We start from the raw sequence: 24,258 nt of genomic DNA, 5'->3' as shown, positions 1-24,258 counted from the left end.
TAGTTTGGAATCCATTGGATGGATTGGATGAATCCATTGGATTCCAAACCCCTCCAATCCATACATGCAGCAGACTGACACCCACTATGAAGATGTAGCACGACCACGACCACGAAGCCAAACAACAGCAATGCAGCTCACCAGCTCAAATCCCCCTGCAACTCAGACTAATCTGAGCACAACCAAGCCCCCACCCAAACAGGACACACCCCCATCCAATCAGAGCACAAAAAACCCCCATCCAATCAGAGCACAGCCAAGCTCCCACCCAATCAATTCAAACCCCCACTAGCAGTTAAAAAGGAAGAAACAGCTGCAATCACACATTGCTCCCAGAAGCACGAAGCTGAAGCCTGAAGATGACGAATGAGACTTCGTCGAAACGTCGCCAAGACACTTCCAATGTTACGCGGGAGAAAACCAGAATAACCAAAGACCTACATACAAACACCCACGAAAACTACAGAAAACATATATATATATGCATATAGTTTATATATGTATTAATATAATAATATAATATAAAAATTAAATGTATACTCTACCTTTTTGCATATATACTGCTCAAAAAAATAAAGGGAACACCCACACAACACAATGTACTGTATTTAATAAGAATATTTCATTCCTTCAGATCTAGGATGTCGTACAGTATACAATAAAGGGAACACAAAAATACTGTATGACATCCTAGATCTGAAGAAATGAAATATTCTTATTAAATACAGTACATTGTGTTGTGTAGGTGTTCCCTTTATTTTTTTGAGCAGTACTCAAGAATCCTTACAGAAATTAAAACAAAATGCAATATATAAAACATGACAGTAAATTCAAAATCTTTAAAGTCATTCCTTGTATTGTGTGGTATACAAAGTCCAGCTACAGTCTCAGCATTAATTTTCTCAACATGTCCTTGCAACAGAAGGCTAAACACTTCACTGTTTAGAACAGATGCAAACTGTGTGAAACGTTACACTACATATTTTGCAAGCATCAAGGATCCTCATGTCTGACACACATTCAGGGATGTTATATTTCAAAATATCACTACGGTGAATTGTACAATGAAGTTGTTTTGCTTTAATGTTCTTCAAACTAGTAGTAGAATTAGTGCATCTTTTAATAAAATGTGAGTCACCTTTTTAAAAGACTCTTCCTACTTTATATAGCCCCCCGAAGGGATACACAATGACACTGGTATTTTGGCTTCCAATGGCATATTTGTATGCTGCGTCACAAATTACTTATCAAACTGAAACGAAGTTTTATTTCAGTCCAAAGGATTGCTGTTCAAAAAACAGAAACCTAAGGGCCAATGGGTTATGTAACACAAGATTAGTCTTCTCTAAATCAGGGGTCTCCAACCTTAGTAACTTTAAAGTTTGTGGAGTTCAACTCCAAGAAGCAACTCCAAATGGTGGCCCTTTTTTAAAAAAATGTCCCCAGTATTAATTACAAATCTATCATAAAAACATATTATCCATTTGGAAGTTTATTATCAAAGTTTATGGAGGTATTTGTATTCTGTGGTATGCAGAAATAACTACAGGTAGTCCTCGACTTACAACAGTTCATTTAGTGACCATTTGAAGTTACAACATCCCTGAAAAAAGTGACTTGTGACAGGTTTTTCACATGATTAAAATTCAGATACTTGGCAACTGATTCATATTTATGATGGTTGCAATGTCCCAGGGTCATGTGATCACCTTTTGTAACCTTCTGAGAAGCAAAGTCAGTGGGGAAGCCAGACTCAATTTTAACAACTGTATTACTAAACAGCTGGAGTGATTCACTTAACACCTGTGGCAAGTAAGGTCATAAATGGGGCAAAACTCACTTAAATGACTCACTTAGTGACATAGTTAAATTAAGCAGTGCTTTAAGGGCACTTGTGCAGCTGAAGCAAGAAATGCCTCATCCCAGGCTCTCCCCTCCTGGTTAAAGAATGAAGTTGGAGGGGGAGAGAAAAGTGAGGGGGAAAAATAGTCACCTCTCAAATCTCCAAAGGATGTGTTGTTGACATCTGGCTAAATGGTCAGCGCGCCATTACCAAATAAAAGCGAATAGGAGGATATTCACTCCTGTTGCTTCTCTCCCTGTCTTCTCTGCTGTGTCTTACCTGACTTCCAGCTCCTGCCATGCAGGACGAGGGGATGGCAAGGGGAGTCCCGTCTCACTCCAAGCGTCTCGCTTCTCCGCTGCCCCTCCTCTCCCCATCTGCCACACCCCCTCATTGGCCGAGATCAGCAAGCCAGATTCGGGAAGGTGAATGCACTGCCACCACCCAGGAGAAGAACGTCAGAAATGGGCTCTCTCGCAGCGCCTCCTCTCTCTCTTCTTCTCCCGCGTGGCAACGGTGTGCCCAGCTCACCACTATGAGAAGGGGCGGACGAGCTAGAGTTTGCGGGAGCAGCCTCTGCAAGGCCATTCCGCGTGGATGGCAGGGCTGTGTGGGACATGTTCCTCTTCCCCCCTCTCCGGCCTCGCCTACTCATGTTGTGTTGTTTGCGCAGCAGCTGCGCATGCATCTAAGTATTTGGGGGGCTTATTTTTTGGGGGGGCTTATTTTAGCTCATGCGCTCAAAAGCCCAATTGGGCTTATTATCCGGACATGTCCTAGTTTCGGGGAAACAAGTTATGCTTTGGTTTAATAATCACCCTGTACTTTTCTTATGAATAGAATAGAATAGAATAGAATTTTATTGGCCAAGTGTGATTGGACACACAAGGAATTTGTCTTGGTGCATATGCTCTCAGTGTACATAAAAGAAAAGATACGTTCCTTAGAGACACATAATTTATTTTAATTTGTTTTTAATGAGTTATACTCTGTTTTGCACTTGTGTTTAATAATAAAAAGCAGGATAGAAATTGTCTAAAGAAATAAATAATATTTTCCCCAAATTGTTCTATTGTAGAATATAAACAATACATTATATTATAAAAAATAATTTTGTACAGTGGTACATGTGTGCTGTAGTCATTAAAAGAAATTAGATCTTTTAAAATAGAAAATTTGTATCAACTATATGTATGTATGACCATAAAGTCATACCTACAATTGCTTACATTACTGGATTACTGCAATGCTCTCTACATGAGGCTCCCCTTGAGGAGCACCCGGAGACTCCAGGTAGTTCAGAATGCGGCTGCGCGGGTGATAGAGGGAGCCCCTCGTGGCTCCCACGTAAAACCTCTCCTGCGCAGACTGCACTGGCTGCCTGTGGCCTTCCGGGTGCGCTTCAAGGTTTTGGTAATGATCTTCAAAGCGCTCCATGGCATAGGGCCGGGCTACTTACGGGACCGTCTGCTGCCACCGAATGCCTCTCACCGACCCGTGCGCTCTCACAGAGAGGGACTCCTCAGGGTGCCGTTGGCCAGGCAGTGCCGACTGGCGACACCCAGGGGAAGGGCCTTTTCTGTGGGGGCCCCCACCCTCTGGAACGAGCTTCCCCCAGGTCTTCGCCAATTTCCTGACCTTCAAACCTTCCGCCGCGAGCTTAAGACACATCTATTTACCTGCACAGGACTGGACTAGAATTTTAAATTTTTAAATGTTTAAATTTTAAATTTGGTTTTAAATGGGTTTTATCCTTTATATCTCTATTTTAAATATTCGGCCTATGTAATAAGTTTTTTAAATTAATGTTTTACCCTGTATATATATATATGTTTTTTATATGGCTGTAAACCGCCCTGAGTCCCTAGGGAGATAGGGCGGTATAAAAGTGTGAATAATAAATAAATAAATAAATACAGTTGATGCTTTAATATAACATTGATAAGATTAATCATTTTGTTCAATGAAGTTCAATGTATCTATTTGTAAATATGCAATGTTGCATTATTATTTACTGCTATTTCTGAGTACTAAAAAAGGAAAAATAAATACATATCAATGGCTGCATAAACAAAAAGTAACTTATACAACCAAACTGTCCATTTCCCTCTCTGCCACGTTGTCTTATGTATCCTAAGAAAACCTTCTCCACAGAGTCAAGTAACAGATTCAATAACACAAGTAGATTTTGCCATAAAATTAACGAGCTGATATATTGCACACACCTACTGCCTGTGAAATTATGAGCTGTTTTTTTTCATAAAAGGATTTATATTCAAATAGGTAACAATACAAATATAAAATACAAAAAAAATCCGTAAATACAAAAAAAATTCAATAGATAATGCATCAATTCTTTTTATTTCATTATTTCACATATTCTCAATACTCATTTTTGTGCCATGCCTTAACCATTTTTTCTGACAAGAGAATATCCCAATTGTGCATGAAATAGTTAGAAGGTGATATAAGAAAACTACATGTGAAGCCAAATAGACATTAACATCATTTGTAGAAAAGTCTAAAATTGTATAGTTATTGCATGATGATGTTAAAATGAGGACCCAGATTGTTGGGGGCAATAAAAGTTGACTTTGTATATAATATACAAATGGATGAAGACTATTGCTTAACACAGTGTAAGCCGCCCTGAGTCTTTGGAGAAGGGCGGGATATAAATTCAAATAAAATAAAATAAAATAAAAATAAAATAAAAACGTTTCCAACAATAGCATTACAATGAGCAAAGCCAGATAAAAGCCACCCTGTTTCCTCCAAAATAAGACATCCCCTGATAATAAGACCAATTGGGCTTTTGAGTGCATGGCAGTAAGACCAAGCGCTTATTTCAGGGTTCAAAAAAAAAGACAGGGTCTTATTTTTGGGGAAACAAGGTAGTTATAATTTAAAAGGCATAAGAGCCCAAAAGTGCTACCGTTCCTGTCCTATTGTTCCCTTTCATTATTATATCAAATTAATATAGTTGTTGCATACTTTTGCTTATATATACGTTTATATGATATGTTGTTGTTTTATGTCAATATTTGCTTATACTGTTGTGACAAATAAAAAATAATAATTAATAACCTTATAACATTGTAAAATTGCCCTTTGGTACTGGGATTTATAAACTGTACCTTCTTGATAAGTTTCTAACATTATATCCAAAATTGTATTTTGATGAAAGTGAGATATTTTCCTGCATTCTTAGTGCCAACTTAATGAGGCACAGGGAAATTATTATCAGATGTTGGAGATACAAACAATTGCGACATCACACTTCAAATCTAATCTAACCTTTCGAATGAACAAGGAAATTTTGAGAATCTCCTCTCGGTTATAGCAGATCTCAATCAGGCCTCTTATCATCTAGGCCATAAAACACAGAACAAATCCTTTCCCCCAAGCAGAAAGAATTATATGATAAAAATGTTCCTTACTAGATTCCAGCAAACTGGGGCTTTATAAATTTCACCTTATAAAGTACTCCAAAACATAATGCAGTTAGGGAAAACTTTATTCTTAATCATGATAGCAGTCTTCCGATATTTGAGGGGTTGTCACAAGGAAGAGGGGAACAACCTAATCTCCAGAGACCTGAGGGCAAGACAAGAAGTAATGGATGGAAATTTATTTTATTTATTATTTTATTTTGTTAAAAAAAAATTGTCACCATCTCGTTTCAGGTGACTGGGTGGTTTACAGCATTACAAGCACTAAAATGTTGAAAGAAAACTATTTCTAAAACAATTAACATGAACATTATAATGAAAAATAGGATTATAGTTAAAAGGTAGGCAAGGAGCAAGCAGGATGCAGTGGGGAAATGGATTAGCTGTTAATTCAACAACAATCTCCAATATGGTGCTCCCCTGTTGGGGCCTGAAGTCATCTGAGAGAGCCAGCAATTCAGGCCCTTACAGAAGGTCAGAAGGATGGGAGCCAACCTCACATCAAGGGGATAAAGATGTTCCAAAGGAGAGAAGCCACGGCAGCAAGGTCCTTCTGGACCCTGCCAGCCAACTGATCAAAAAGTCAACCAACCTAGAACAAGAAGGAATTTCCTGACAGTGAGAACAATTAATCAGTGGGATGGATTGGCTTCAGAAGCTGCAGGTGCACCATCACTGGAGATGTTTAAGAAGAGATGGACAACCATTTGTCCAGAATGATATATGGTCTTCTGCTTGAGCAGGGGATTGAACTAGAAGACCTCCAAGGTTTCTTCCAACTCTGTTATTCTGTTATCTATCCTGTCCATCCTAAATCAACAAATCTGTATCTATGGAGATTTCCAGTCGATGTTCCTCAGCAGCTTTACAGAGAGAGCAGTATAGCAGCTTCCCCAATCTAGTGTCCTCCAGACATATTTGGAATAAAATCCCCATAACTACTAACCAGCACTAGGTTGGAGAAGGCTGCAAGACAACATAAATCTGATGTTACTCAGAGACCATTATCACCTCAAGATCCCATGAGGAAGTATCAGTCATTGTAGAAAGTAAGGATACACCTTGGTGGAGATACGCCAGCTCCATTACCAAAGCAATGAGGGAATAAGTTTATCTTAAATCCAAAACAGACAGAGATTATGTGGAAGTGGCTCGAACAGACCCCTCTCTTTCACATGGATATAGACGAGGAAGAAGTACAGCGCAATCAGATTTATAAGATTCTGTTTTTCATTAAAAGTAGTCTTGGCCTTTCTGTGGAGAGAATTCTTCTTGGCCTTGTCTACCTGGTGAGGTTGAGACCTATATATCTGACATCAAAGGAATGAAAATATTCCGGTCAAGTTTATTCGGGGTGTACAACAATACAATTCTACTTATTTTGCTATTCTTTAATAATCAGAAATGGCATTGTATTTAAACTTACATATCAGTTTATTCACTGCCAAGGTCAAATGAACACAGAACTAGATTTAGAAAATCACCTGATATATTTTCTACATTTTGTTCAAAGTGATAAAAATGAGAAGGGGCGAAAAAGATCTGTCTTAGAGGTATGGTCATTATGGCTGCATTTCCTTGCCATGGCTTCAGCAACAACTCCTGGACGGTTCCTTCAGAATGTGATAAAAGTCCCACATTTCATTCATAATAGACTCTAAACCATGTTCTATGAAGCCGTTTCTGCATGGGGACGATTACTCAGGGAAACAAAAACAGCTTACCATATTACAGATTTCAAATGATCTGAAGATAATCTACCAATTTAGATAATTCAAATATGGCTCTACTACATTCTCCTCAGACGTGAGCTTGAGCAGGACATCAAGTACACTTTCTTCACGTGGAACTCTGGCAAAATTCCTTGCATGTATTTTCCCCTGAAAATCAGCAACAACTCTTATTTAAATACTTCACTGGAGTGTATATCTGTTAGAAAGGGATCAGCAACTCTCTCAGATACCCCTTCATGATCATATTTGACAATGCAATTGAAGATTATCAAATCTTGCCAGACTTCAGCAAATTCATCACCAAATTCACACTCCATCTCCAAAACTATTATGTGAGAAGGCTGACAACTGAACAGTATTTGCTGTTCTTGCAGAAAACTGTATGAGCTCTCACAGAAAAAAGGTCAAAATTTTATTTATATCAGGCTATTATTAAAATTGTAATTTTAATTTAATTTGTGGAATCTGCTGATGGATTTCATGGGCACAATGATACTTGTGGATTTTGTGACCAACCCTGCTATGCATACATATAGATGGAGAGACAGACAGACCCATTTTATTTGTATCTTCCTGAATCTCATATACCTTCATGCCACTTCTTTAATGAATTTAATATTTCCTTTAATGCACAGTAACCAATTTTTCAATTATCATATTTTGGACATATTATGCAAAGACCCAGCTCCCTGGAGAAGTCTATAATGCTAGGAAAGGTGGTAGGAAACAGGAGCAGCAAGGTGGATATAGCAATAATGGATACACTGTTGGAAGACCCGGTAAACCAAATTGGGACAGAACATCTTGGAGAAAACTGTCTGTGTGGTAGCTAAGATTATGTGCTCTGGTTTGATGGCTCATAATCAATAGATATATAAAAACCTATTTTTCAATGAAATTTTAGAAAGATTTTAAAATTAGATTTATTAGATTTTGTATCACTTTTATACGTAGTTCAAGGCAGTGAACATAATGTTCCTTCCTCCACTTGTTTTTCCCACAACAACCCTGTGAGGTGGGTTGGGCTGAGAGTGACTGGCTCAAAGTTGCCAATGTTTTGATCCCCTGCAAGGATAGGTCGGAAATGTCTTCTAATGATTTTGGTTGATTAGAAATTGGATTAGTCTTGTTTTTATTCCAGATTGATTTTCCTTTTTTTTTAAAAAAAAATATTTATTAAATTTCCAACATATAAAACACAAAATACAATACATAATACAAAAAAACGCAACAAAAAGGGAAAAAATACAGCAAAAATTTAACACTAATGACAGCTTTTCCATATCAGTATCTCTATCGGTATACTATAATTTAAATAGGGATGTAATTTAAGATAGAGATATATAGAATTAGAATCTTTGTAAATATGTTTGTTATGACAGATTGATTTTTCTATTATAAGCTGGGACAGCCTTTAAGCTGCATACTATACCTATTTTGACTAAAATCATGTTGACGAAAGTATTGTACTTAATACCTTCTCTGTTTTTTTCTGGGTCCCTGAAGAATCTTCAGATTCTGATAATGGATCATGTCTAATTTAGCTCTTGGGAATGAAAACTATTTCAGAACAATTCAATTAATTTGACATACTTACAGTACTTACAGCCAACTAAATGGCTCTTTAATTTTTATCTCAGGAAACAAAGTGTCTTATTATCTCATTTAAGTTGCTGCTTTTCACAGCAGTTGTACTACACAACATTTACACATGAGAAAATACATTCACATATATGACTTTTTTGGATGACATTGTTAAACGATTTTTTTAAGGATGGGGGAAGCACTGGTACTGAATTGGGCTTTGGCCCTACTGAACAAATGTATCAGCATTAGAAGGAATCGATATGGATGCTCATTGGCAAGACTGACTTCTGAAGAACTTGACAAGAGTTTGCATTTAAATCAGAAATAGGAAATTATTATTTATTTATTTATTTTATTTATTTATTTATTAATCACATTTATATACCGCCCTATCTCCCGAAGGACTCAGGGCGGTTCACAGGCAAATAAAAACATATAAATACAGATTAAAATAACAATTAAAAAACTTATTCTACAAGGCCGAATATTTAAAAACAGTATAAATAATAAAACCCATTTAAAACCAATAAATTTAAAATCTAATCCAGTCCTGCGCAGATGAATAAATGTGTTTTAAGCTCGCGACAGAAGGTTCGTAATAAGTAATACATTATGACTACAACTATGAAATGAGCCTTCTCATCATTCCAAACAAGACTCAAACATGTGAGGTCCCCCCTTTTGGATTTCTGCACGTCTTGCATTAGAGCAAGAGTGGGCAACTTTTATGATTCAAGTTGCAAAATTCCTGAGTCAGCCATGTTGGCTCAGGAATTCTGGGAGTTGAAGTCCACAGTTCATAAAGGGGCCATGATTGCCCTCTTCTGCATTATAGCATCTCTTAAAGGATTTACTTAGTATGTCTGCAATTTGTGACTCCTCCTAGGATATCACATGGCATTTGTTTATTATCCTTTTGCTTATTAACCCAGCTAACACAATCAGATTCAGCATGCTGAAAGTAAGTACCCTGCGCTGAGGACACTTAATGAGATTTATGGCTGAGTGGGGATGAAACCAAATTGCTAAAGCTTTGGGGTGATTCATTATCGGGATTTCAATCAATTAATCAATTAAATCACTGGTTAAAAGGTAAGTAATGTAAAAAGAATTTTTAGTTGATAGTTTTTCAACTGAGTAACATATGCTGTTTATATTTTATATTCAAAACAGCTCTGAAGAAATGCTGATATGCCAACATTTAATAAGCTTTCACTAATTCTTTGGACTAAAGGATTTTTTTTTTATTCCTCGATGGTAGAAAGTCAAAAATGTCATTTATATAAACATTAATTCAAACTTTAGGTATTAAAAAGGTTTCTCTGGACTCATCTGACCAATATGAAATTCAAATAACCCTAAGTGGTTATTAGATGTACAGGTAGTCTTCCACTTACGACCACAACTGAGCCCAAAATTTATGTTGCTAAGCGAGACATTTGTTGAGCGAGTTTTGCCCCATTTTACGACTTTTCTTGCCACAGTCATCAAGTGAATCATTGCAGTTGTTAAGTTAGTAACCCGGTTGTTAAGTGAATCTGGCTTCCCCATTGACTTTGCTTGTCAGAAGGTTGCAAAAAGGGACCATATGACCCTGGGACACTGCAACCGTCATAAATAGGAACCAGCTGCCAAGCATCTGAATTTTGATCACATGATTTATGGGGACGCTGCAATGATCATGTGTGAAAAAGGGTCATGAGTCACTTTTTGCAATGCCGTTGTAATTTGAAAAGTCACTAAATGAATTGTTGCAAATCAAGGACTATCTGTAGTTGTGGATCACCAACACACTGAAGATCTACTATCATAGAAGGAAAAAAGGGCTGCTGGATCCTCTATCTCAGTAGCTCAGAATACTTGCTGCCCCACTGGCAGTAACACAACTGGCCACAAATTGCTACTATAGATTAATAATGGGGAAAGGACCTGAGAAGATTTCCCACTGGACTACATGGCAAAGAAGATTCACTTCTCTTTCTGCTTTAATGGGCAGATCTAGACTGGATAAACATTATCAGCTGAAAACAACTTTTTACAGGTAATGCCTGACTGTTGTGTCTGTGGGCCCCGAGCCGGGCTTCCTGGCAGAGAGTGACTCGGAGAGTGAGGGGGAAGAGCCGACAGGGCTTCCCTCTGCAGAAACTTCCTCTCTGGCTCCGATCCAGATTCCAGAGGCAGGCCAGGTGGAGGAGGAGGAGCTGACACGGCCTCTTTCCCCTGACCCCTCCTTCCCCCTGGCAGTGGCCCAAGAGCCAGCTGAGGAGGAGGATCAATCGTGGCTAGATGCAAGGCAGCGACGCCGAGTGAAGCGTGCGCAGCAAAAGAAAGGAAGGGGCCGGCCCAAGGAGTGCTGAGTCACGGAGCCACACCCCACAGGGTATAAAAGTGGGTGGAGCTGCCTTTGGGCTCCGTGATGGACAAAAACTGACTTTTGGAAACTTCGGCTGTTTTATTGCGAGACTCAGGAATTGGCTGTTTACTTCTGAACTCTGGGTTGCTCTAGCAACAGACCTCAGTAGCATTGAAGAGATAAGGAGGACTTGGCAGGCAATCACAGGTTCGTTGCCAGAGCTGATATCTGTAGCAAGAATAAATTGCTGGCAAATACAGTCAAGTCGTGTGTCTTCTGGGGGGTGGTTGAGGGTGGAGGCAGAACACTGACTTACAAATGTTCACTTAGCAACTGTTCAATCTTATGGCAGAGCTCCATAACATTAAGCTATTTATGATCTGGTTCTGAGGTTCCAATGATCACATGATCACATTTTGTGCACATGGTAACTGGCTCGCATTTACAGGTGTTTGCGGTCATGTAAATGTGATTTTTTGGCATCTCTGCTGGTTTCTAGCGTTTACGTCCAGTTTCCGGCAAAAAATAAACCACTGAAGAATATGGATTGTTTATTGACTACTGACTGTTGCATTCTCTTAATAAGCTCTGTGTTCACTTTACAACAGTGGCATTCACTTAACAATTGCCACAAAAAAGACTAGAATGGGGTATACACATATGACATCCCACTTAACAACAGCCATGACTTATGATCATAATTCTGGGCTCAATTATGGTGGTAAAGTAAGAACTATCAATTGTACTTATTTATTAATCAGAGGGATATATTGTCACAAAATAAAAGTGTAATGTTTTACATTACAATTGCTGGATAAAATAGAACACTGTGTGTACTTATTACAAGAGGTATGGATGTTTTTAAAACTTTTGAACAGCTGTATCCAGTGTGACTTGAAACAGAAATTGATGCAAGGAAGTATTATCTATCTAACCATTATGATTGATTTTGCAAAGAAATTGAAAAGGTCTCAAGCAGCAGGTTTTATGTTTGGCTCTTCTTGGAAACAAACCTCAACAGATTGGTAGGAAGCCGTGTTCTTAATCAAGAACTTTTATGAACAAGATGTTCCCTTTTTAAATTAATTAGAGTGGAGCTAAAATATTCTTTAAATGAAAGTATATTATCTTGGACTATTGCTTACAAGAGAAATCATTTTAAATATGATACTGCTTAATACAGACCTTTCTTTCATCTTCTAAAACACATAGCTTTTCTGGGAGATCTTTATTAAAAATTTTCAGACAATCAAGGCAAAAATTATGTCATAGAATACTGAAAGCACTGACCCAGATCTTTTAAAAGAAACTCTGTATAACAATTTACTTAAGTTTAATTAAAACAAATCTCCAGGCATCACTGGTTAGGGTGATTATTATTAATAAAAGTTAAATACATTTTTATCGTAAGGGCTAGTCAAGCACTAAATAAAATTCTCAAGAATGTCATTCAGAACCAAGACAACTAGGAAAGATGTGCTACTATATTTAAAAGTGCTTAGCTTTTAACTAACCAGGTGGGCTAACCATCAAGACAGATGGAAACTATAAATTCAACAGCATGTAATGATATGTGCTTTTAAATGTAATATTTTTTAAAAAATAATATATACAAAATATTTGTATAATAATACGTTGTATATTGTATAGTATATACAATAATATATACACATATTTGTATATTAGCCAGCTAGGTGTCCCTAAAAACCCAAAGTGGGGGCCAAAAGTAAAAGTCCTCTGCCCTTACCTCTAACTCAGAATGGAAACATATAGTGATACTTTTATAACTTCACTTTTTCTAAAGGGTTAAAAAGTATTTCTACGCTTAAATTTATATATCACTGTAGCACCAATTCTATTCTGTTGCATACAGGCAGCAGATGTTTCCAGATGTTATCTGCAGTTCTCTTCTTCTAACATTATTATAAATCCTCCAAATTATTTTTGTTTTTAAAGATGCAATTGCTGCCTCTCTTCTACCCTTCAATTCCTTTTTAAATGTTCATTATTTATTTTAGGAAAATTCAAGCCATATCACATCATATTAGAAAATAAGGTGAAATTAAAGAAACATCCTCTGAAAGTTCACGTGTATATATTTCCAATTTCTGAAATGTAGGTAGAACCTAAGTTACTTTATATTCTGCCTAACTATATTTGATTGATACCACTTGGAAAAAATGTGTGGGATGTGTTAATACTCTAATGTAATACAATATGTTTACATGTACTTAATAATACAATGAATGTCATTTTCATCAATGTTTCATAATCATCAATGTTAATGTAAATATAAATTGTAAATATGAATACATGTAAATATAAATTCTTCAAGTTTTCTGTTCATTAATCTCAGAATTATCTATTAAAGATTGGGCGTTGGTCCTACCTAACACGCCCTTTCTCGGCCATCCAGTGTTCATGATAAACCGGCTAACTAATAAATAAAAATAAATAATAAAAATAATGAGTATACATTATTTTTAAGAAAAATTACATTATTTATTTAGCTGATGTTCTTTTTTCATGGGAAGGGAAGGGGCAACTTTATACTGAATAATTTCAAAAACAAAACTAAAACTTTATTAAAAAATCAGTAATGGCACCAGCATTATCAAACTAGCAAATTATTTCAGGAATTAAAGCATGCCCTGGGCGAGAACATGAAAGAAAGGAATATAATTTATTGGTAGATTTGACATTGCAAGAATTCAGAGATTATTTTTTTCAATTAGCAGTCTTAACTCAAAAAGCATATTATGGCTAAAAGCAGGTTATATCTAGGACTTTGAAAAGCAATGCAGTAGTTGCAAATATTGTTTCTGATAACAGATTTTAATCCTGAAAGAACACTGAGGAATGCTTATTAATACTAAAGACTACTAATACTAAGAATACAGACTTCAGAGGATAATTAGAACTTCAGAAAAAATAATTGCTACCAACCTGCCTTCCATTGAGGACCTGTATATTGCACGAATCAAGAAGAGGGCCGTGAAAATATTTGCAGATCCCTCACATCCAGGACATAAACTGTTTCAACTCCTACCCTCAAAACGACGCTATAGAGCACTGCACACCAGAACAACTAGACACAAGAACAGTTTTTCCCCGAAGGCCATCACTCTGCTAAACAAATAATTCCATCAACACTGTCAAACTATTTACTAAATCTGCACTACTATTAATCATCTCATAGTTCCCATCACCCATCTCCTTCCACTTATGACTGTTGACTGTAACTTGTTGCTGGCAATCCTTATGATTTACATTGATATATTGACCATCAATTGTGTTGTAAATGTTGTACCTTGATGAACGTATCTTTTCTTTTATGTACACTGAGAGCATATGCACCAAGACAAATTCCTTGTGTGTCCAATCACACTTGGCCAATAAAATGCTATTCTATTCTATTCTATTCTATTCTATTCTATTCTATTCTATTCTATTCTATTCTATTCTATTCTATTCTATTCTATTCTATTTTAAATATTAAAATGTATTGGTGTTCAATAAACAAAAATGTCCATCTTTGCTCTTCATTCATAATCTGTTCTATTCTGAACAGAGACCACCAAATCTGTAACGCAACTTAAGTCAAGTGGCATTTTGCAGACTACATAACAGCACAACAGAATCAATTGATAAAGCAAAGATTCTAACTTATCGGGGAGGTACCTGCTTAAAATCATCACAAACAATGAAAAATCCATTTTCTTTCACGTAGAAAACTAATCAACTGGGGAAATGTTTGAGTCTAGATCTGTCTATGTGAATGTGAGTATCCTGTATGGACTCAATTCTCAGATTTTACAGAAACAGCTAAGCTTTCACAGGAATCTGCGAGTTTAACTCCAAAATATCTGGAGGATATATTTTACCATTGTTCACTATCCAATTTCTCCCACGCACACACCGCCACCCCCCCCACCCCCCAAATCTGCAGCTTGAAGTGGTAAAAGATATGGGAGGCTGTATTTATGTTACTTGATTAACAGTTTGTCCTTAATGTATTTCCTATGAAAATTCATTTATAGGTATAAAATTTGATGTACCAATTCACCATGTAATTCTGTCATGCAATGCAGACCAAGTCTATCCTTTGATTTTTCCCCCCTTATTTTTAAGAGGAACCATTTCAGAAAGAGAAGTCTAGCAGCATGTAATATGGCATGAAATGGACTTTGGGTAGTCCTCAACTTGCAACCATTCATTTAGTTACGGCACTAAAAAACAGTGATTTATAACTGGCCTTCGTATCTGATCATTATATCATGTTTACAGTCACATGATCAAAATTTGGATGCTTGGCAATTGGCATATATTTGCAACAGCTGCAGCATCCTGGAGTCAATTAATTGTTATTTACAACCTTCCTTCTGGCTTCCAACAAGCAAAGTCAATGTGGGAAGCTGGATTTGCATAACAACTGCGTGATTCATTTAATACCTGTAGTGATTTGCTTAACGACTGTGGCACAAAAGATCATAAAATTGGACATGATTCACTTAACAACCATCTTGCTTAGCAATGGAAATTCTGGACCCATATCTGGCCGTGTTGAAAACAATGCTGAAATAATATCCTGGAATATTCAGATTTTTTTAGTTCCTCTTTGAAGAATATTCTCAATAACAGAGTCCAGCATCTGTGACAGAGATAAAAAATAATGCGCTTTTAGTATGCCTAGCCTAGCAACAGCATGGAAAGGAAACATAGTAGGTCGATGCAAGGAAGAAACTGTAAAAGCAAGGAAACCAAAGGAAATAGGTGTACCAGTGAAAAATGGAGGGAAGAAAAATCTATGTCAATAAACGTTGAGGAAAGAAAGAGAATAAAATGAATAAGATGGTGCAGAAATACAAAGGTAGGAACTATAACAATACTTAATGGAGCCCAGGAACTCGAGCAGAAATATTTTGTCAAATAAGATGAGAGAGAGAAGAACAGGAAGAAAAGAAATGGCTGGTCCACCAGAGAGAACAGCAGAAAGAAGTAAAACACAATAGAATGTGCGCTGAAAATTAGATTATGAGGGAAAGTAGGTAATAAGAATGGGAAGGGGATGGGAAGAAATGATCTAAGGTAGGTTTTAGCCTAGAAGAGAATTTTGTGTTAAAGATACCAATGGGCAGCAAAGCTAAAAGTTAGCCATTGTGATATGAAAGACCAAATATATTGACTGCAATTAATTTTTTAAAAAAGGAAAGAAAATGATTGGAAATAGGACAATCAACCAAGAGAATAATCTGAGTGGTTGAAAAAGTACGGTCCATGCCATGTCATTTTAAAGCAAAACCCAAGTATACCTCACCTGATGGGTTGGGTGTATATATACAGTGTGAGACATAAAGACGAATACTGGGATGAAATAAGCATCAGGGGAACAAGGTAATGTGTCTTCTCCATGTTTATATTATTACACATCTCTAACAGCTATGAAGTTATGCAAATGTATAGCAGAAGAAATGGTGAAACATCTTAACAAATCCATCATACTTTACTTGCTTCTCAAATTAAAAGATTTCCTAACAACTCTAAGCAATGTGTCATTGTACTATTCAAATGTTGACATAACTTCATTTGTTAAAAAAAAAAAAGTTTGCCCGCATAAATCGCCTTGCCTTCACTGATGCCCCCTATTCTGCTTCAGTGACAAGGCCCGCCACTGTTTCGATCCTGACTGCTTGAGAGTGCACGATAAACTAAGGCAAGCAATTATAGCCTTCCTCTGCCTTGCTTCATTTTCCCTCCCAGAGAGCATCACCTGCTGATTGGGAAAACCACCACAAATCATTCTCCTTAACACTGAGATAAGCAACAGTAAGTGGGTGTTTGGAATAGCTGATTTAGTTACCTGTGAAACTGCTCGTCTAACAGGTTGCTGACATGGTGGTATTCTATGCCTGTTACCTGTCACTTTGGCTGCCGCTGAATACAGGTCGGAGTATTCTTTTGGAAGAGTGTTAAACCCATCTTCATAACTAGACCAGCTGACAGATCACAGGCATGGAGGAGGGAATGGAGCAATCAGTAACAAACAGCTGCATCCTTCAGTAATGCCAAAGAATGATGCTCTGGCAGCAGGTAAATGGCCAATACCACCTAGGAGAAAATCCAATACAGTAGGTAAAATGGCACAGAAGTAGGCAGGAAGCCCCCTTCCCCCTTCACCAAACTAATAAAAACTATAGAAAGTTTGGTCCATGCAAACTTTCCCTTGTCTGCAGAAGCAGTGGAAAATCACTGATGCACTCAATGGTGAGAAATTCAACAACAGATAATAGAGCCTAGCTCTTTCCTGGTTTATACTGCAATTCTGTGTAGCGCAGGAGTAATGCTTTCTCAAGAAAGCACAACTGTAGTCCTGTTTATTTAAACACAGGTCTAGTTTTCCTTCAGAGGTCTTCAAATTTGGCAGCTTTAAGACTTCAACTCCCAGAATGCTGGCTATACTGGCTGGAGAATTCTGGGAGTTGAAGTCCACAAGTCTTAAAGCTGCCAAGTTTGAAGACCTCTGCTTCAGAAGAACACTAAACCCAGGTATAAAAAGAGCCTGCTTTCCTTCTGAAAGCATCTGCCAGGCATCAATTACATAGGAAAGGACTCTGCAGAAGCCAGGTATCTGGTTTCTCCTGCAGACCAAGCCAATGGCCATAGAAGAAAATGCCTAATAGATAGCAAAGAAGGGCTGGGTCCACAGTAGCTGACAATGACCCATATCAGTTGGACAGTTCCCAATTCCTTACCAACCAGAGCACTTGATGAGCCATGCTTGAGTTGGGATTGGGAAAAATGAGAAAACCCTACTTTAAAACAGATCAGCAAAAGATGGTTTTAAGCTGTTTCAGCTGTGGGCTGTAGAATGAGATGAAAGGAACATCATGAAGACACTCAGCACACACAAAAAATAGCATGTTACATTATACTTAGGAGGATGAAATTATGAGTTTAGTTAAATCAACAGTAGGACATCTGTGTAAGTGACCAAATGTTTAATGAAAGATTTGCCGTTTTTTCTTTATACTGGTAGCGTCTGAATATAAGACATTATGAATTACGATGATATCCAACAGAATCTTACATTACTATGGTAAATAAATATATAATCTGTTACTCAAAGTCTTCCCCATCATTTTTGGACACACATCATAAAAGAATGATCCTTTGATACAAAGTGGAGCACAATTCAGACATAAGAAGCTGTCCTCATCCTAGAATGGCAAGGATTGTTATGTAACTCAGACTTGGCTGCAAGTGCAAACTGACTCTATTACAAAACATGTAATTTCTCTGACCCACTACAAGCTCTCACATATTTAACTGTTCCGTTATCAAGTTGAAAACTAAAATATCACAATGCTTACTTGGAATGCTGGAACAGAATAACTGATAATTTTAATTAACAACCATCTATAAAGATTTTTTTTAAAAAAAGTATTATTCCCCCCTCCACATTCTGAAGAGTACCGTTGCATGAAATTTAACTGTTTCCCTTAATTTCTTTAATATACCTCCAATTGCACCAACTCCTTATTCAGAGAATAATCCTTCTCATTACAAAATAAAAAGGGCAGCTTTCCTTCAATCTGCCTTCCTTACAGCATTGGCAGAAGGGTTGAACTGGGGGATTAAACATTTACAGCTCTTTTTATTAAGACTTAATATAGATCTATCTAATATTCCTGAAGTGAAGACCCTTTTGTCTACTTAAGGGGAAACTATGGAAATGTTTTCCAGATAAAGTGTGCATCCAGCAGAGTGAATACCACAGAGGGGAGTGACTTTAAAAAAAAAAATACTGCAGAGGATGTCAGTTCTTCAATGCAGCAGCAGTAGCAGCAGAAGAAGCTGTTAAGAGGCTGTGTGCATATACCACACTGGCTGCCAAGAGAAGAACGATCACTGCTGACATGGTGGCCGAAGGAGAAGACTCTGCAGGTTCAAACTCCAAAGACGGCTTCCCTTTGCAGGATGTTGAGAAGTGACTGGAGAAGTTCTATCTCTTCAGTAAGGCTGGCTACCGATAATTCAATACCTGAAGTGGGAAAGTCAAAATGACACAGCCTACTTGCCTTCTTATGCTTTAGAGCTAAACTTGTTTTCAAACAATGCAAAAAGATGGCTAATTGGAGCCCACTCCTCTGGCTGCCCCAAGCAATGGCTTTCCACTATTTTTTTTTTAATAAGACAGTGTCTCTAAAGGGAAGCTTCAAAGAATGCAGTCCAAATCCATTTCTCCCACTCTCCCTCTGCATCAAAGAACAGCAGCAGAAAGTTCCATCAGAACACTGGAAGTTTATGGCTTCAAGATAACACAAAGCTACAGTTAAAAGCAAAGGTCAACAGAGTCAATTCTGGAGATAATACTACAATCAGCTGGGTTTGCTGCTGCTGCAGCTTTGATGTGGCTTAAAAAGGTGTTTTTAATAATGAATTTAATCAAGCAGAAATTTGTGGATATTCACACATTTTTTTATCTATGAACAGCTACTCAATCTTCTCAGCCTTTTGTCTTCATTTTGCCATCCTTCATCTTTAGGTCAAGTTGCTCCTACAGTCGTCTTACTGCAATTACATAACTGTTTCCTCTCACTTTTGCTTCATCTTGTGGTATTTGTGATTAAGAGATCATTATCTCACATACAGGGATCAAGGAGTATATCTATAGAAATATGGATCAGTCACTTTCTCTCAGCCAACTCACCTCACAGGATTGTTGATGTGGGCAAAATAAAATGAGGAAGGAGTATTCCGTACGTTCACTGCCTTGAGTTATTTATAAAAAATAAAATAATAAAAAAAAATGCAGTAAAAAAATCATAGGATGCAAATGGACTACTGGATTCTAAACAAGTATGGTAAGAAAACATGTTGAATGCCAGATTTGGGAGCCAGACAAAGTTTGTGTTGGATGAAAAGAATAGTTTGTATTTACTAGTGGAAAAATAAGAATTAAATGATTCAGGGCCTTCCACCCTAGGTACTGCATTGGAGTGCGCAGGGAAAAAAAGGAGGGGGGGGCAAGCTTGACTTGGCAAAAAGAAAAAGAGAGAGAGAGAGAGAGAGAGGAAGAAGAAGAAGCAGCAGGATGGATATTCAATCTCAAGAATAACAGGCTGCAAAAACTATAGTGAGGGGATCTGTGCCCTCCAGAGAGTTGTAGCCATGTATGCAGAATGATTTGTTTAAAAAAAACGGCTATGGGTGTTCAAGATTGCTTCGGATTTGAAAAACAGTACCACGTGTAAGAAGCAAAACAGACAGTGGAATCTGGCAAGTATAGAATAAAACCAATGATCTGGAATGGGAATGCAGGGAAATTATGCAGGATGCTTATACATATGTTGTCCGATTGGTTTTATTTTGGCGTAGTCAGACGTGGAAGAAACACTAAAATGCCAGCAAAGTACTTGATATATTCAAATCCCAGCCCTTTCACATAATTGAGCCCTGAATCCATCTGTCAAAGGGTTTGTCCAGTAACGTCCTCCACAGTAAATCCCGCTGGCCAGAATGTCTGTGGGCTTTTCCAACATGGCATTTCTTTCTTTTCTTTTTTTTTTCCCAACCTTTTTTGTTCTGAAATTTTTTGAGCTGAATAAAAAGAAAGAAAGAAAAAGGAGCAACCTGGAAAGAATTTTAACACTTTTTTAAAAAAAAAAAATTAAACCTAAACAATTTCTATGGCTATCCATCACACAAGGAATCTTCAAAGCGCAAATGAGGAAAATGTAGATATTGTCCAAGTTTTGCTTTGTTTTTGTTTTTTTCCCCCCCATTTTGGCAGAATACTGCAACTCCCTTATCGTGGTGCTTGTTTTAAAACGACTTATTCTACAGAAATCCACTACTTGGGTGTTCGGTTGTTTATTCTGCAGCAACAACGCTCCCTCCCTCAACAAAGATAATATCCCTTTGACCCTGTCAGGCCAAGACCAAAGTCCAAGTCCAACATAACATTTTCTTAGAAGTAAGCTCCCGGGAGTTCCCGGGAGGGTGACTTCCAGGTAGGGCGCCTAGAACCGCAGTCTTAATCTGGTGTGACACTGCAGCGAGCCGAGCGGGTGGTTGCCCCCCCTCCCCAACCTTCTGGAGCCATCCTGATTGGCCGAGCCGTCTCTGAGTAGAAAGCCTCGCTTTCCGCGCGAGTCCTTTTTTCAGATCCATCTCGCAAGCCCGCTTCCCCATTGTTGTGATCTTCTCCCAGCAGAACCCGATTCCCCCCCAAAAACCCTCCCGCTCGCGTGCATCTCTTACAGGCTTGGTCTTCAGTGGTCTCCCATTTTCCCAAACCTCCATCCCTTCGTGAAGGTGGGAAACCACCGAGCAGGAGAAGGCGTGTTGTAGGGGGAGAAAAAAGGAAAAATATATATATATCTCCCGCGCTCGCTCTTCTTCACACTCAGAGAAGCAACACAACAACACACGCGCGTGTACACGCTTACGTCCACATACCCCTAGAACCGCATACTAACCTACTCTGCGCTCTTCTTTAAACGTTGCACGTGGGTTCACCCGGGATTTCCTACAGAGCGTTAAAAAACATCGATTACTCGAACTCAAGAAATTGGAGGGAGTACGGCGGCAGTCAGCTTTGGGGAAGGGGGGCCGTCATAATGACCTTGGGGATAAAAACGTGAGTCACGGGAACTGTTTACTCTAGAAAGCAGACCTTTCCTTGGTTCTTAAAAAGTGAGTTGAAATGCCAAGGGTCTTTTAGCCTGTCATCTTTTCGTTGTCGAAGTCCAGCGCAAATGATTAAGCTAGAAATCAATATTGGCTTTTTCAACCTCCTCGCCCCCAGAGAGTTATGGCGGTTTTTGTTTGTTTTCGTATGGCGGCTCTCTGATCCAGAAAAGCCCCACGCAAAAAGAAGTTCGGAACGTAACGCTGCGTTTTCCCTTTGCAGATGGAGGCGCTTTTTTTTTACTTACACACAATCGGGCAACAAACACAAACATAAATCGGCGCTCGCTAACGAAACTACACCCATCGCCAACAACGCGGCTCGTATTCAACTTTGTAAAGACGCTCGAGTGGGAGGGGGTGGGGGGAAAAAAACGGATGCAGCGACAACCTAAGCGTATTATTTTAGTTTGTAAGTACCAACGTACGGTCCATAAACGCACGAAATCTCCCAATTACTCCCTTGGCGTCCAAATGCTTTGGACCCACGGTGGAGGTTGCAGGGAACGAGAAGAGACAAGAGATGCAAACGAGCCAGTTTGAGATCTGACGGATGCCGTCAAACACCTAAACAGCAATTTGGCTGGGGATGCATCATAGAGGGAGAGATCGATGCTCATATGGGAGACACTCGCCCCCAGGTAAAGATTTGTGTTTTTTTTGAAACCCCGGTCAATTATTCCCTCCCCCTTCCCCTCTTCTATTTCTCGTTCTCTCCTTCCTGCATGCTCTTCGCATCGCCAGAAGCCCACAAATCAAATCCTTCTTCTTCTTCTTTTTTTTGTCGCCGCCTCAAGCTGCTCGCCTCCTTTCCCATCTTTTATGCTTAGTCAAAAGCAAGGCGATGCGCGGTGGCCAACGGGGCTCTTTATTATGTCAAGGCACCGCTCCAGAAGTTGGGAAAAGAAAAAGAAAAACAAAACAAAACAAAACCCGCGGCAGTTCTTGACAGCGCGTAACCTCTAGGAGTGCAGGGAACACTTACAGCTTGCGGCGTGCGCGGTCTTCCGCAGCGAAGGATGAAATTCAACGGCGCAAGGCTTCTGGTTTCGGTTAAAGAATAATAGCGAAGGTTGGCTTCGAGTCAGGAGGGGTTGAATTGGTCCTCGTTCGCCTCTTCCTCTCTCTGACTGCCGCTTAAAATCCTCTCCGGATCTCTTCGGCGACCCTAGAAGCAGCTGCCGCGCGTTCCCCCTGCTTTGCTCTGCACTGCAGATCTGGAATCCCGAAGAAATTCAAGGATCCCTTGCAGGATAGAGCTTCCGTGCGCAGGCGCTAGCCGACAAAACCCGGGCCGGGTGTTAAGGTTGGAAATCGGCTGCCCGTCGCATCTGCGGCTTTGCAACGACTGAGCATGCTCCTTTAAAACGGAGCAGGCGCAATCGGGCCGCTTGAGGCTCCAACCCCGCGCTCCGACTCGAGCGTTTTTGCCCACGCAGCTCACGGTGGTTGACAAGGCGCCGGGAGCTAACGCGGGGGACGAAGCAGCGATCCCTTTGGGGGGTGGGTGGGTGGAGGAATTGTAGTATGTAGGAATGGGGGTGCTTTCCACGAAACGACCGGGGTGGGCGGGATTGCTTGCTTTTGAGACACAGGCACAACTGGATGAAGAGAGCCTAGAGGTGGGGGACACGAAGTGAGTGGTAGTCTTTTTAAAACCGAGCGAAAGTCGTGAGAAGGGGGCTGCAGTGGTGCTGGCCAAAATGTGATTCATTCTTCCGCAGAGTGGAGAGAGAAAAATCATGCTTCCTTTTTCTCCCCATCTCGCTGCCTACAGGAGAAGGCTCCCCCCCCCCAACACCTCCCCAGATTCTCATTCCATTTTATCCAAATCCACATGGTTTGCTCTAAGCTGGGTGACATTATAATAATAAATGGAAAGCCTAACCCTAAAGCTTGTTTTGAGTTAAACTTGGTTCTTGTTGACTCCCTGAGTACAGTACAACCAGGCGGTTATCTTAGCAACAATACAGGTGACATTTGTCATGGATGCCTTTCAGGATGGGTTTGGGTTTTTTCTGGACATTCCAGTCTAACCTATAGGTTAACCTATAACCTAATTCTATAGTCCAGAGGTGTCAAACTCGCAGCATCACGGCGGCATCATGTGATGCAGTGGTGGGTTGCCTTCGATTTGGACCAGTTCTATAGAACCGGTAGTAAAACCAGTGGAAGGCTCTGCCCACCGACCCGGATGTCATCATAGGCGATCTGCGAATGTGCAGAAGCTTCTGCGTATGAGTAGAAGCTCAGCGCGCACGTGATCCTGCTGCGAACCGGTAGTAAAGGTAAATAGAACCCACCCCTGATGTGATGTATCACGCCCACGTCCTTCGCTAAACTGGGCGTGGGCGTGGCCAGCGCGTGACGCAAACTGCGGGCTGCGAGTTTGACAGCCCTGCTATTGTCTCTGTTAAGTCTCTGGGTTTGATCCTGACTAGCTTCTAACTCAGCTTGGTGTTACCATGTGGTGTACTGTCCACTTTTGGTATTGGCCAGGGAATTCTAGAAGTTGAAGTCCACACGTCTTAAAAGTTGTCAAGTTTGAAAAACACTGATATACCAATAGTCCTTGACTGTCGAACAGTCACTTACAAA

At 39.2% G+C, this 24,258-nt stretch overlaps 1 protein-coding gene across 1 annotated transcript in view; it reads right to left on the bottom strand.

Moving 5' to 3' along the window:
* The window catches only part of VSNL1 (visinin like 1), a 115,690-nt gene extending 92,716 nt beyond the window's left edge, over window positions 1-22,974 (bottom strand). The window contains exon 1 of the mRNA XM_058179147.1: window positions 22,646-22,974. The gene's annotated coding sequence lies outside the window, so the exon portion shown is untranslated. The remainder of the gene's footprint in view (window positions 1-22,645) is intronic.
* Window positions 22,975-24,258: the final 1,284 nt, after the last annotated feature.

This window comes from Ahaetulla prasina, chromosome 1 (genome assembly GCF_028640845.1).
Source record: "Ahaetulla prasina isolate Xishuangbanna chromosome 1, ASM2864084v1, whole genome shotgun sequence".
In the NCBI taxonomy this organism is placed as follows: Eukaryota; Metazoa; Chordata; class Lepidosauria; order Squamata; family Colubridae; genus Ahaetulla; species Ahaetulla prasina.
This window is presented reverse-complemented; position numbering and strand designations above follow the sequence as displayed.